This window comes from Salmo salar, chromosome 10 (genome assembly GCF_965601325.2).
Source record: "Salmo salar chromosome 10, fSalSal1, whole genome shotgun sequence".
NCBI classification, from domain to species: domain Eukaryota; kingdom Metazoa; phylum Chordata; class Actinopteri; order Salmoniformes; family Salmonidae; genus Salmo; species Salmo salar.
This window is the reverse complement of record NC_138300.1, coordinates 77,918,429-77,930,755: the sequence shown is the minus strand read 5'-3', so window position 1 is coordinate 77,930,755 and position 12,327 is coordinate 77,918,429. Positions and strand designations below refer to the sequence as shown.

General features: G+C 38.6%; 1 protein-coding gene across 2 annotated transcripts in view; it reads left to right on the top strand.

Moving 5' to 3' along the window:
• The window catches only part of LOC106561037 (ceramide kinase), a 36,891-nt gene that overhangs the window by 12,426 nt on the left and 12,138 nt on the right, over positions 1-12,327 (top strand). The window lies entirely within an intron of this gene.

Sequence of the window (12,327 nt, the reverse complement as noted above, 5' to 3'; positions counted from 1 at the left end):
GTCCTGCATGGCATGCCTATGACCTACCAAGGGTTTGAATTAGAGGTCAACGGATTATGATTTTTCAACGCCGATACCGATTTATTGGAGGACCAAAAAAAGCTGATACTGATTTAATCGGCCTTTTTTTTTATTATTTTTTTTTTATATATATATATATATATATTACTGATTTTTAATCAGCCTATTTTTTTTTATATATATATAAAAAATTGTTGTAATTGTCATTATTACAAATATATATATTAAAAATATATAAATAAATAAAATCGGCCGATTAAATCAGTATATATATATATATATATATATATATATATATATATATATATATTACTGATTTAATCGGCCGATTTTATTTATTTATATATATATTTTTAATATATATATTTGTAATAATGACAATTACAACAATACTGAATACTCAATTACAACAATATTTTAATATAATACATAACTAAAATCTATTTAGTCTCAAATAAATAATGAAACGTTCAGTTTGGTTTAAATAATGCAAAAACACAGTGTTGGAGAAGAAAGCAAAAGTGCAATATGTGCCATGTAAAAAAAGGTCATGTTTAAGTTCCTTGCTCAGAACATGAGAACATATGAAACCTGGTGGTTCAATATTCCCAGTTCTTCAATATTCCCAGTTAAGAAGTTTTAGGTTGTAGTTATTATAGGAATTATGACGCGTCAACTATTTCTCTCTGTGCCATTTGTATTTCATATACCTTTTGACTATTGGATGTTCTTATAGGCACTTTAGTATTGCCAGCCTAATCTTGAGAGTTGATAGTGTCGTGTCTTTGGGGTACCATTAAACGGAAGATATGTTTATCAATTAGCTCCCTGTAATTATTATCACACGATTAAACTGATTAATCGTTTAATTGTAATTAACTAGGAGATCGGGGCACCAAGGAGAATATTCAGATTACAAAGCTATAATTTTCCTAATATAACTTTCCTGTACTATAATATTCTATTCTATTATAGTATAGGCAGATTATCTTCTAGTTTAATTGGTGTATTTTACCTCTAGTCCAGTCTCATACCAAACGTCGTAAATTGTTGTATCTGCACGAACCGTCTTTACTAAAATCATCCATACATCAATTGTCTTAAAATCATTTATTTACTACACTAAGTAATTAACAGAAAAACATACAAACAGTCATTATCGTCACAAAGGATTGGTATCGGAATGTGCCCTACTGGCTAAACAGGCAGGTCGGCCTGTTGAACAATGGATCATAAAAGGTCGGCTGAGAAGTTACACAGGGTTCATTAATATTAACAATTGACAATTGAAGGCTCACTCATTCGGGAACAATTGCAATCAATATATATTTACGCTCAGTGTGTCGTTCTGATTCTTGTTGGAGAGTAGTTCTGTTGGGGAGTTTTGTCCGCGTTCTCTCTCTCTCTCTCGGTTAGAATGGATCTTTCAGAGTGACATTCATTAATGTCGTCATCGAATGGTTGGTTCGTTGGTCTTCGCATTCAATGATATAATTTACTTAGCTGCAGACTAATAATTAATATCAAAGACTTGTTCTTATTCTGTCAGTATCGATAGTCTAAAAGTTAACCACGTGGTATGGTTCACTTTCAGTAGAGGAATTGGAAGGTAAAACCTATTAGCCAACGGAGTGTAGGCCTGGTCTGAGGAAATGTAAATCCGGGGGTGTTTTATAGTGCCCATAGAACAGCTTGTCAAATGACGCCTGGTCCTGTATGGGTCCCTGGGGGCGTGCCTATGACTGAGTTAGAATTGTATTTCTGTAACCAAATCTATCACATTACATCAGTACAATAGTATCTCAATGTCTTACAAAAGCTTTATCCTTATTAATACATTCCATACACCCATATGATGCAAATCTTAAACTGAGTCTATTATATAAACAGTTTTATGGTAATATGGCTAAATTGTCTCTTCTGAGTATCACAAAATGGTACCAAGCGGATCAGTTCGTAGCTGGATTCTTCACCAATCTTCCATACCTTCTCCAGAACACAAAATGTCGCTTGGCTCTCCAATTCTATGAGTTGGAAGAATTTCCTGTGTCTCTCTATGGGCCATGTGGCCAGAGACTCTCCTGGAATTTTAGAGTTTTTACGACCCTTTACACACAGGGTGGATTGTGTGCAAAAGGGAGGGGTCAACTGTCCTCCCTGTACCAAAAGAGGCCAACGTCATGACAATAGGCTTGAAGTCATAAACAGCGCCGAGCATCAAGCATTGCTAAGAGCTGCTCGCAAACGCAGTAAAGTGCTGTTTTAATGAATGCTTACGAGCGTGCTGCTGCCTACCACTGCTCAGTCAGACTGATCTATCAAATACCAAATCATAGACTTAGTTATAATAAACACACAGAAATAAGAGCCATTCCGTATTTTGTCGAACGGTTGGCAACCCTAAGTCTAAATATTTCTGTTACATTGCACAACCTTCAATGTTATGTCATAATTATGTATTATTCTGGTAAATTAATTACGGTCTTTGTTAGGAAAAAAAACAGTTCGCAACGAGCCAGGTGGCCCAAACTATTGCATATACCCAGACTCTGCTTGCACAGACGCAAGAGAAGTGACACAATTTCCCTAGTTAATATTGCCTGCTAACATGCATTTATTTTAACTAAATATGCAGGTTAAAAAAAATATAGTTCTATGTATTGATTTTAAGAAAGGCATTGATGTTTATGGTTAGGTACATTTGTGCAACGAATTTTTTATTTTTTTTTGCGAATGCACTTTTGTCAAATCATCACCCGTTTGGCGAAGTTGAAGTAGGCTGTGATTCGATGATAAATTAAAAGGCACCACATTGATTATATGCAACGCAGGACAAGCTAGTTAATCTAGTAATATCATCAACCATCTGTAGTTAACTAGTGATTATGTGAAGATTGATTGTTTTTTATCCTCTCTGGGCTAGGTGAGACGCTTGCGTCCCACCTACTCAACAGCCAGTTGAATCCCGTGGCGCGTTATTCAAATACCTTAGAAATGCTATTACTTCAATTTCTCAAACATATGACTATTTTACACCATTTTAAAGACAAGACTCTCGTTAATCTAACCACACTGTCCGATTTCAAAAAGGCTTTAAAACGAAAGCAAAACATTAGATTATGTCAGCAGAGTACCCAGCCAGAAATAATCAGACACCCATTTTTCAAGCTAGCATATAATGTCACATAAACCCAAACCATAGCTAAATGCAGCACTAACCTTTGATGATCTTCATCAGATGACAATCTTAGGACATTATGTTATACAATACGTGCATGTCTGTTCAATCAAGTTCATATTTATATCAAAAACCAGCTTTTTACATTAGCAGGTGACTAGCATGTGACTAGCATTCCCACCGAACACTTCCGGTGAATTTACTAAATTACTCACGATAAACGTTCACAAAAAGCATAACAATTATTTAAAGAATTATAGATACAGAACTCCTCTATGCACTCGATATGTCCGATTTTAAAATAGCTTTTCGGTGAAAGCACATTTTGCAATATTCTAAGTAGATAGCCCGGCATCACAGGGCTAGCTATTTAGACACCCAGCAAGTTTAGCACTCACCAAAGTCAGATTTACTATAAGAAAAATGTTATTACCTTTGCTGTTCTTCGTCAGAATGCACTCCCAGGACTTCAACTTCAATAACAAATGTTGGTTTGGTCCCAAAATAATCCATTGTTATATCCAAATAGCGGCGTTTTGTTTGTGCGTTCAAGACACTATCCGAAAGGGTAAATAAGGGTGACGAGCATGGCGCGTTTCGTGACAAAAAAAATCTAAATATTCCATTACCGTACTTCGAAGCATGTCAACCGCTGTTTAAAATCAATTTTTATGCCATTTTTCTCGTAAAAAAGCGATAATATTCCGACCGGGAAATCGTTTTTTAATACAAAGAGAGTGAAAGTAAAAGCATGCTATCCCCTCATGCACGAGCCTCAGTCTGATGGCCCTCTGATAGAGCACTTGCCAAACGCGCTAATGTGTTTCAGCCTGGGGATGGAATTACATCATTCAGCTTTTTCCCGCCATCTGAGAGCCCATGGGAGCCGTAGGAAGTGTCACGTCATGCCAGAGATCCCCTGTTTTTGTTAGAGATGATCAAGGAGGGCAAGAAATGGTCAGACTGGCCACTTCCTGTAAGGAATCTTCTCAGGTTTTTGCCTGCCATATGAGTTCTGTTATACTCACAGACACCATTCAAACAGTTTTAGAAACTTTAGGGTGTTTTCTATCCAAAGCCAATAATTATATGCATATTCTAGTTACTGGGCAGGAGTAGTAACCAGATTAAATCGGGTACGTTTTTTATCCGGCCGTGCAAATACTGCCCCTTATCCCCAACAGGTTAAAAGATAAGTTTAATGCTAGCTAGCAACTTACCTTGGCTCATTGCAGCCACAAGGTCCTTTTGACACTGCACTTGCATAACAGGTGGTCAGCCTGCCATGCAGTTTCCTCATGGATTGCAATGTATTCGGCCATAATCTGCGTCCAAAAAGGCCGATTACTGATTGTTATGAAAACTTGAAATCGTCCCTAATTAATCGGTCGACCACTTTCTGTGGTTGTTGGTAGCCAAACCAGTACAGTTGTACAAATAGGAACGATCTGGCTAGTGTTTTTAAATGGCATGGGAAAACTGACTTTCCAGAGCGGCTCCATACAATTTGGCTGGTACACTGTACAGTGCTTTCGGAAAGTATTCAGATCCCTTTACTTTTCACCAAATTTTGCTACGTTACAGCCTTATTCTAAAATTGATTAAATTGTTTTTTCCCTCATCAACCTACACACAATACCCCATAAAGGCAAATGTTTTTGATAATTTTTTGGCTATTTTTGTTATTTTTTAAAATCACATTTGCATAAGTATTTAGACCCATTTCTCAGTACATTGTTGAAGCACCTTTGGCAGCGATTACAGCCTCGACGCTTCTTGGCTATGACACTACAAGCTTGGCACACCTGTATTTGGGGAGTTTCTCCCATTCTTCTCTGCAGATCCACTCAAGCTTGGTCAGGTTGGATGGGGAGCGTCGCTACACAGATATTTTCAGGTCTCTGGCTGGGCCACTCAAGGACATCCAGATACTTGTCCCAAAGCCACTTCTGCGTTGTCTTCCAACCTGACAGAGCTTGAGAAAACTAACCACAATTGGTTAGGTGCATGTAAAACGTCAGCCATCCTCTTCGGTCCCATCTTAACTTACAGCAATTGCTTTAACAGATATCATAGTTACACACTTTATCCTGTAGTACTTATGTGGACGATATATGGTGCCTTCAGAAAGTATTCATACCCCTTGACTTATTCCACATTTAGTTGTTACAGCCTGAATTCAACATTTATTGCATATTTATTGTCTCACCCATCTACTCTGAATAGCCCATAATGACATAGTGAAAACATGTTTTTAGAAATTTATTGACAATGTAAACATATCTAATTTCCATAAGTATTCACACCCTTGAGTCAGTACATGTTAAAATCACCTTTGGCATCGATTACAGCTGTGACTCTTTCTGGTTAAGTATCTTATTAAGAGCTTTGCACACCTAGATTGTTTAAAATTAGCATATTATTGTTTTTAAAATTCTTTAAGCTCTGTTAAGTTAGTTGTTGATCATTGCTAGACAGCCATTTTAATTCTTGCCACATATTTTTCAAGTCGAGTTAAGTCAAAACTAGGCCACTCATGAACTTTCAATGTCGTCTTGGTAAGTAACTCCAATGTATATTTGGCCTACTGTTTTATGTTATTGTCTTGCTGAAAGGTGAATTTGTCTTCCAGTGTCTGTTGGAAAGCACACTTAACCAGGTTTTCCACTAGGATACTGGCTGTGCTTAGCTTTATTTTGTTAATTTTTATCCAAGAAAACCTCCCTAATCCTTGCCAATGACAAGCATACCCATAACATGATGCAACAACCACCATGCTTGAAAATATGAAGAGTTGTACTCAGTGGTGTGTTGTTGGATTTGCCACAAACATAGCACTTTGTATTTAGGACATAATGTTAATGTCTTTGCCACATTTTTCTGCAGTTTTACTTTAGTGCCATATTGCAAACAGGATGTGTGTTTTGGAATATTTTTATTCTGTGCAGGCTTCCTTCTTTTCACTCTGTCGTTTAGGTTAGTGTTGTGGAGTAACTACAATGTTGTTGATCCATCCTCAGTTTTCTCCTATCACAGCCATTAAACTCTAACCGTTTTAACGTCACCATTGGCTTCATGGTGAAATCCCTGAGTGGTTTCCTTCCTCTCTGGCAACGGAGTTAGGAAGGCTGGCTGTATCTTTGTAGTCACTGGGTGTATTGATACACCATCCAAAGTGTAATTAATAACTTCACCATGCTCAAAGGGATATTCCCATTTAACAATGGGTCCCCTTCTTTGTGCGGCATTGCAAAACCTTCCTGGTCTTTGTGGTTGAATCTGCTCGACTGAGGGACCTTACAGATAATTGTATGTGTGGGGTAGAGGTTGACCGATTATGATTTTTCAACGCCGATACCGATTTATTGGAGGACCAAGACGCCGATACCGATTAATCGGCCGATTTGTTTTCTAATTATTTTTTATTTTTGTAATTATTATTATTTTTCAATAATGACAATTACAACAATACTGAATGAACACTTATTTTAACTTAATATAATACATCAATAAAATCAATTTAGCCTCAAATAAATAATGAAACATGTTCAATTTGGTTTAAATAATGCAAAAAAATGTGTTGGAGAAGAAAGTAAAAGTGCAATATGTGCCATGTAAACAAGCTAAGGTTTAAGTTCCTTGCTCAGAACATGAGAACATATGAAAGCTGGTGGTTCCTTTTAACATGAGTCTTCAATATTCCCAGGTAAGTTTTAGGTTGTAGTTATTATAGGACTATTTCTCTCTATACGATTTGTATTTCATATACCTTTGACTATTGGATGTTCTTATAGGCACTTTTAGTATTGCCACTGTAACAGTATAGCTTCCGTCCCTTTCCTCGCTCCTACCTGGGCTCGAACCAGGAACACATCGACAACAGCCACCCTCGAAGCAGCGTTACCCATGTAGAGGAAGGGGAAAAGCTACTGCAAGTCTCAGAGCGAGTGACGTTTGAAACGCTATTAGCGCGCACCCCGCTAACTAGCTAGCCATTTCACATCGGTTACACCAGCCTAAACTTGGGAGTTGACAGGCTTGAAGGGGTGGGTATAATTTGTGGAACGTTCCAACAGGAATCTGTTCCAAAAAACGTAAAGTAAAAGGTTGCCAACCAACAACGCATACAAAATAGCAACGCATACAAACGTAGCTAACTTGCTGCCGAATAGGCATCAACTCACCACATAGCTTATTCTTAATGTTTGTCCATAGGCAACCAGAGTGAGGACAGACATTTTTCGGAATAAATGTGATGAGTGAAAAACGCAATGAAATAGACCACTCACTACCTGGTATCTTATTCTGCCGCAATACAACTTTGTATGCGTTGTTTTTTGGCAACCTTGTTATTTACGAAGTTTTTGGAATAGATTCCTGTTGGAACGTTCCACAAATTATACCCACCCGGCTTGAAGTCGTAAACAGCTTGAAACACAGCGAAGAGCTGCTGGCAAAACTCACGAAAGTGCTCTCTGAATGAATGCTTACGAGCCTGCTTGTGCCTACCACCGCTTAGTCAGACTGCTCTACCAAATCATAGACTTAATTATAACATAATAACACACAGAAATATGAGCCTTTGGTCATTAATATGGTCGAATCCGGAAACTATCATCTCGAAAACAAAACGTTTTTTTCTTTCAGTGAAATACGGAACCGTTCCGTATTTTATCTAACGGGTTGCATCCCTAAGTCTAAATATTCCTGTTACATTGCACAACCTTCAATGTTATGTCATAATTACGTAGAATTCTGGCAAATTAGTTCGCAACGAGCCAGGCGGCCCAAACTGTTGCATATAACCTGACTCTGCGTGCAATGAACGCTAGAGATGTGACACAATTTCATGTTAGCAGGCAATATTAACTAAATATGCAGGTTTAAAAATATATACTTGTTTATTGATTTTAAAGAAAGGCATTGATGTTTATGGTTAGGTACATTGGTGCAACGACTGCTTTTTTCGCAAATGCGCTTGTTAAATCAACACCTGTTTGGCGAAGTAGGCTATGATTCAATGATAAATTAACAGGCACCGCATCGATTATATACAACGCAGGACACGTTAGATAAACTAGTAATATCATCAACCATGTGTAGTTAACTAGTGATTATGTTAAGTTTGATTAGTTTTTTATAAGATAAGTTTAATGCTAGCTAGCAACTTACCTTGGCTTCTTGCTGCCCTCGCGTAACAGGTAGTCAGCCTGCCATGCAGGCTCCTCGTGGAGTGCAATGTAAGGCAGGTGGTTAGAGCCTTGGACTAGTAACCGGAAGGTTGCAAAAACGAATCCCCCCTGAACAAGGCAGTTAACCCCCGTTCCTAGGCCGTCATTGAAAATAAGAATGTGTTCTTAATCTGACTTGCCTAGTTAAATAAAAGTGTGAAAAAATATATATATATATTTAAAAAAAACGGCAGATCGGTGGCCAAAAATACCGATTACCGATTGTTATGAAAACGTGAAATCGGCCCAAATTAATCGGCCATTCCGATTAATCGGTCGACCTCTAGTGTGGGGTACAGAGATGAGGTCATCATTCAAATGTTAAACACTTATTGCACACAGAGTGAGTGCCTGCAACTTATTATGTGACTTGTTAAGCATATTTCTACTCCTGAACTTATTTATTAGGCTTGCCATAAAAGTGTTGAATACTTATTGACTCAAGACATTTCAGCTTTTCGTTTGTAGTTAATTTGTAAAAATGTATAACCATAATTCCACTTTGACATTATGGAGTATTGTGTGTGTCACTGGCCTAGGCACAATCTCAATATGATCAATTTTAAATTCAGCTTGTAACACAACAATGTGGAAAAAGTCAAGGGCTGTGTGAATACTTTCTGAAGGCGCCAGATCTATGTAGAGATCGACTAGTGGCCTCCCTGTATTGTGTTAGTTCTTTGGATGCCTTCTATCTGCCATCTTACGTCTTGAGGCTGTCAAAGGTCTCTCCATTTATTTCAGAATGGATGGGCTTTGGAGTCGAGCCAATTCATTTCAGGAGCTGTAAAAAGAGCGTTCAATTCAGAGATATCTGGATGTTTCAAGGACATAACGCCTGAAAATGAGCAATCACAAGGAGCGTTATTGAAATGATCATCTTTCCAGATGAAGGGGAATGAAGTCTTTGATAAAATAACTTTTTTTTTCTTCACAAAAGGCCTAAGGTAAATGAAATTCTTCGTATTTCTCATATGATTTTTTTTCTTCCATTCTCTAGCTGAAAGGGATCGAATGACACAAGACCTTATCTTGGAGTAGAGATTGCTTAATCAAGTGCTGGCTCCATACCTCAAACACGCTACTGACTTCAGTAACAAAATCTGCTGCATCTTGGCCTCCAATGAATTCATTGTGCTGCCATTGTTGTGGTTTACTGAGGGGAAACCGCTTGCTTAACTTTGAACTCCCCTGGCTAAATTGTAAAGCAAGCCAATGCAGGATGTTCTGAAAGTTTTACTTTGCAAAAAAAAATCCATATTCTGGTGTGGAAAATTTAAATATCAAGCGTTTGCTCATCTTGGTGCAACCAACCACAATAACTCCACTGTTCCCCTTCCAGGTTTCTGTTTTCCTAAGTTTCTGCACAGAGACAAAGGAGAGTCAGGTAGGATCACTTACCACAATGTGGTCAAAGAATTGGGTGACGTGTTCGCTAGAGTGAGTAGTTTGAAGTACTTTTGCCGGCTGTATTTGATGGGGTTCCTCTAGATCAGATCAGATTTAGAAGACAGAAAAGTTGGCGAGATTAAATTAAAACCATTTGCTATGATTAGAGGTCTCCTGAATCAGGCTGGATTTTGAAGCTCAGCTTGACGAGTATGACTTCAAAGTCATTGCAAAAAGGTCCCTTACATCCTATTTAACCTATGTAGGCCTACATCAAATACAGTTAGCTTCTTGTGTAGTGGTGACAAGTGGTCCTAGCTGTAGTGGAGTGTGCTGTTATTTCTTGCCCTCAGCCAACAGTGATGTTCCCAAAGGGAATCACACACCCACATCATAAATGCCTCAGTACGTTCACAACCTTGATAAGTATGTACAAAACGTGTGGTCAAGGAAGTCCTAGGGAGATGTGTTGGTACAATATCTAAAGAAAAGTGGTGTGATGAACCACATTCTCTGCAACACGTTTGTTTGAAAAAGGGGGAACCTTGTGAACATAAAATGTTCTCTGACCTAATTGGTTTGACCTGACCTGGTTTGTAAAAGGGATGGCACCCCTTCAACTTGGAGACATTGGTTCTGGGGGGTGTAAAATCTTTGTTTGAATGCTCATGACTTAAAAATGATCAGGTGCTTTCCATCGTGTGTGTTTAACACCTACAATTTGCTGAGTCATCACAGTTGATGTATGGTTTTCATTTGGGCTCTCTGTACCTCCGCCGGGGTAGGAGAGCCATTTGTTGTTAACAACCTGTAGCAAACAGAACAATGACACTCCTGTGTCTTGTTGCCACTTTGCTTCATCATTAAATGTGAATAGGCTGTGCATTGCAACGTGACCAATGTGATACTTAATGTCTCTCCGGCGTTACGTTACTGGCACCCTCACGGCCCGTGAACCACAGCAGTTACATTTTAGAGGGAAGTATCCTTTATTCTTATAGAACTCTGTCTCTCTCTCGGGCTAATATAAACTGATATTTACCATGTCATTCCACTTTTGTATTGCTCTCGCCTCCTGCTATTGTGTAGCATTTTCATCCCATTGTGCAACAGTGAGATTTCCACTGAGGCTTTTGCACCCTCAGTGGGTAAGTTATGTAATTGAATGGGGCGTCATCCCAGTGATTCATACATACACTGCTGTGTGTCTAGGCCCAGACAGAAATGGTTCCTATTGTTTCATTTTCATTAACACTGTTTGGAAAACAGCTGAGGGTTGGGGCTGTAGTTATGGATGCCAAGACTGACCATCCATGAGATCAGAAGTATAGTTTAAACCATGTTATGAAGCTAAACAGTTTGTTTACAATTATATTGCTTACAAAAAGTTGTAAAAAAGTTGAACTAAGCTCATTAGTCATTTATACATTATATTCTTCAAGAAGTCCAAAAGTTGATTTACCAATCCCAGATTTCCCCTTTTTTAATAGCTTTTTGGTGACTGTTTCCTAGCATGTTGTTATCGTTGGCCATCCCTCTGTGCCGTGTTTCTCAGTTAGGTCCTGGGAGACATTGTCAGGATTAGCACCATCAACTGAGTCTCTCTTTGAGGTAATCCTTAACCAGATCAGTTTTATGCTCGTGACTTGAGTTTTTGCCAAGAAAAACCCATACACATAAAAAGTGACTGGAGTCATGCCCTTTCGCTTCGGTCTGTGTCTTAGCACCCTGGCCTGTGTCTTAGCACACTGGCCTGAATCTTAACTTGACATCTGTGCACGTATTTCTTCCATGAATGTTGTTTTGACAATGGCTTCAGGATTTTTGAACTTTCTCCATCACTCATCTGTGTATTTAATTCTTCCTCACACTACAACCTCTCCAAAAAAAACCTCTCCCTCCCTGCCTCTTGTCACATAATCCGTGTCCTCAGGGTTGTGTGCAAAGGTACACGGATAGTGCCTCGCAGCCTGTTGAGCCAAGTCACTGCACCATCCCTCTCCTCTGTAGTGGCCTCTATTTACACTCCTCAGCCAATGGGGTTTTTGTCACGTCCGGCAACGGTAGACTTTCATCAAAGACTATATGACAATGTCATAGTAGTGATATGTCATAAACAGGTCGTTATAGCTGAAAAGTGACTTCATTCAGCACACAAACTGCATTTGATTTCAGCTAGTTGGGTTGTGGTATGCAGGCATAAATTAACTGTATTTTTATTATAATGTAACTCTTATGGCCTCTGTTGTGCCACAACAGGCCATTTTATGGAGTGCATTAATGAATGATGAACATAGAAGTCACTCAGAGGTCATTAATGTTTCTGATTTCCTATAGAGCTGTTAATAGAACTGAGCTGGGCAGTGGGCACAGTCAAATAAATGCAGACTCGGATCATGATGATGATGACAGCAGGAAAGGGCCATAGGCTGGTAATAAGAGGCACCATTCATGTAGGCATTGTGCTAACTATGGTATTGTTTGGACTATAGTGAAAGATCTCATCTG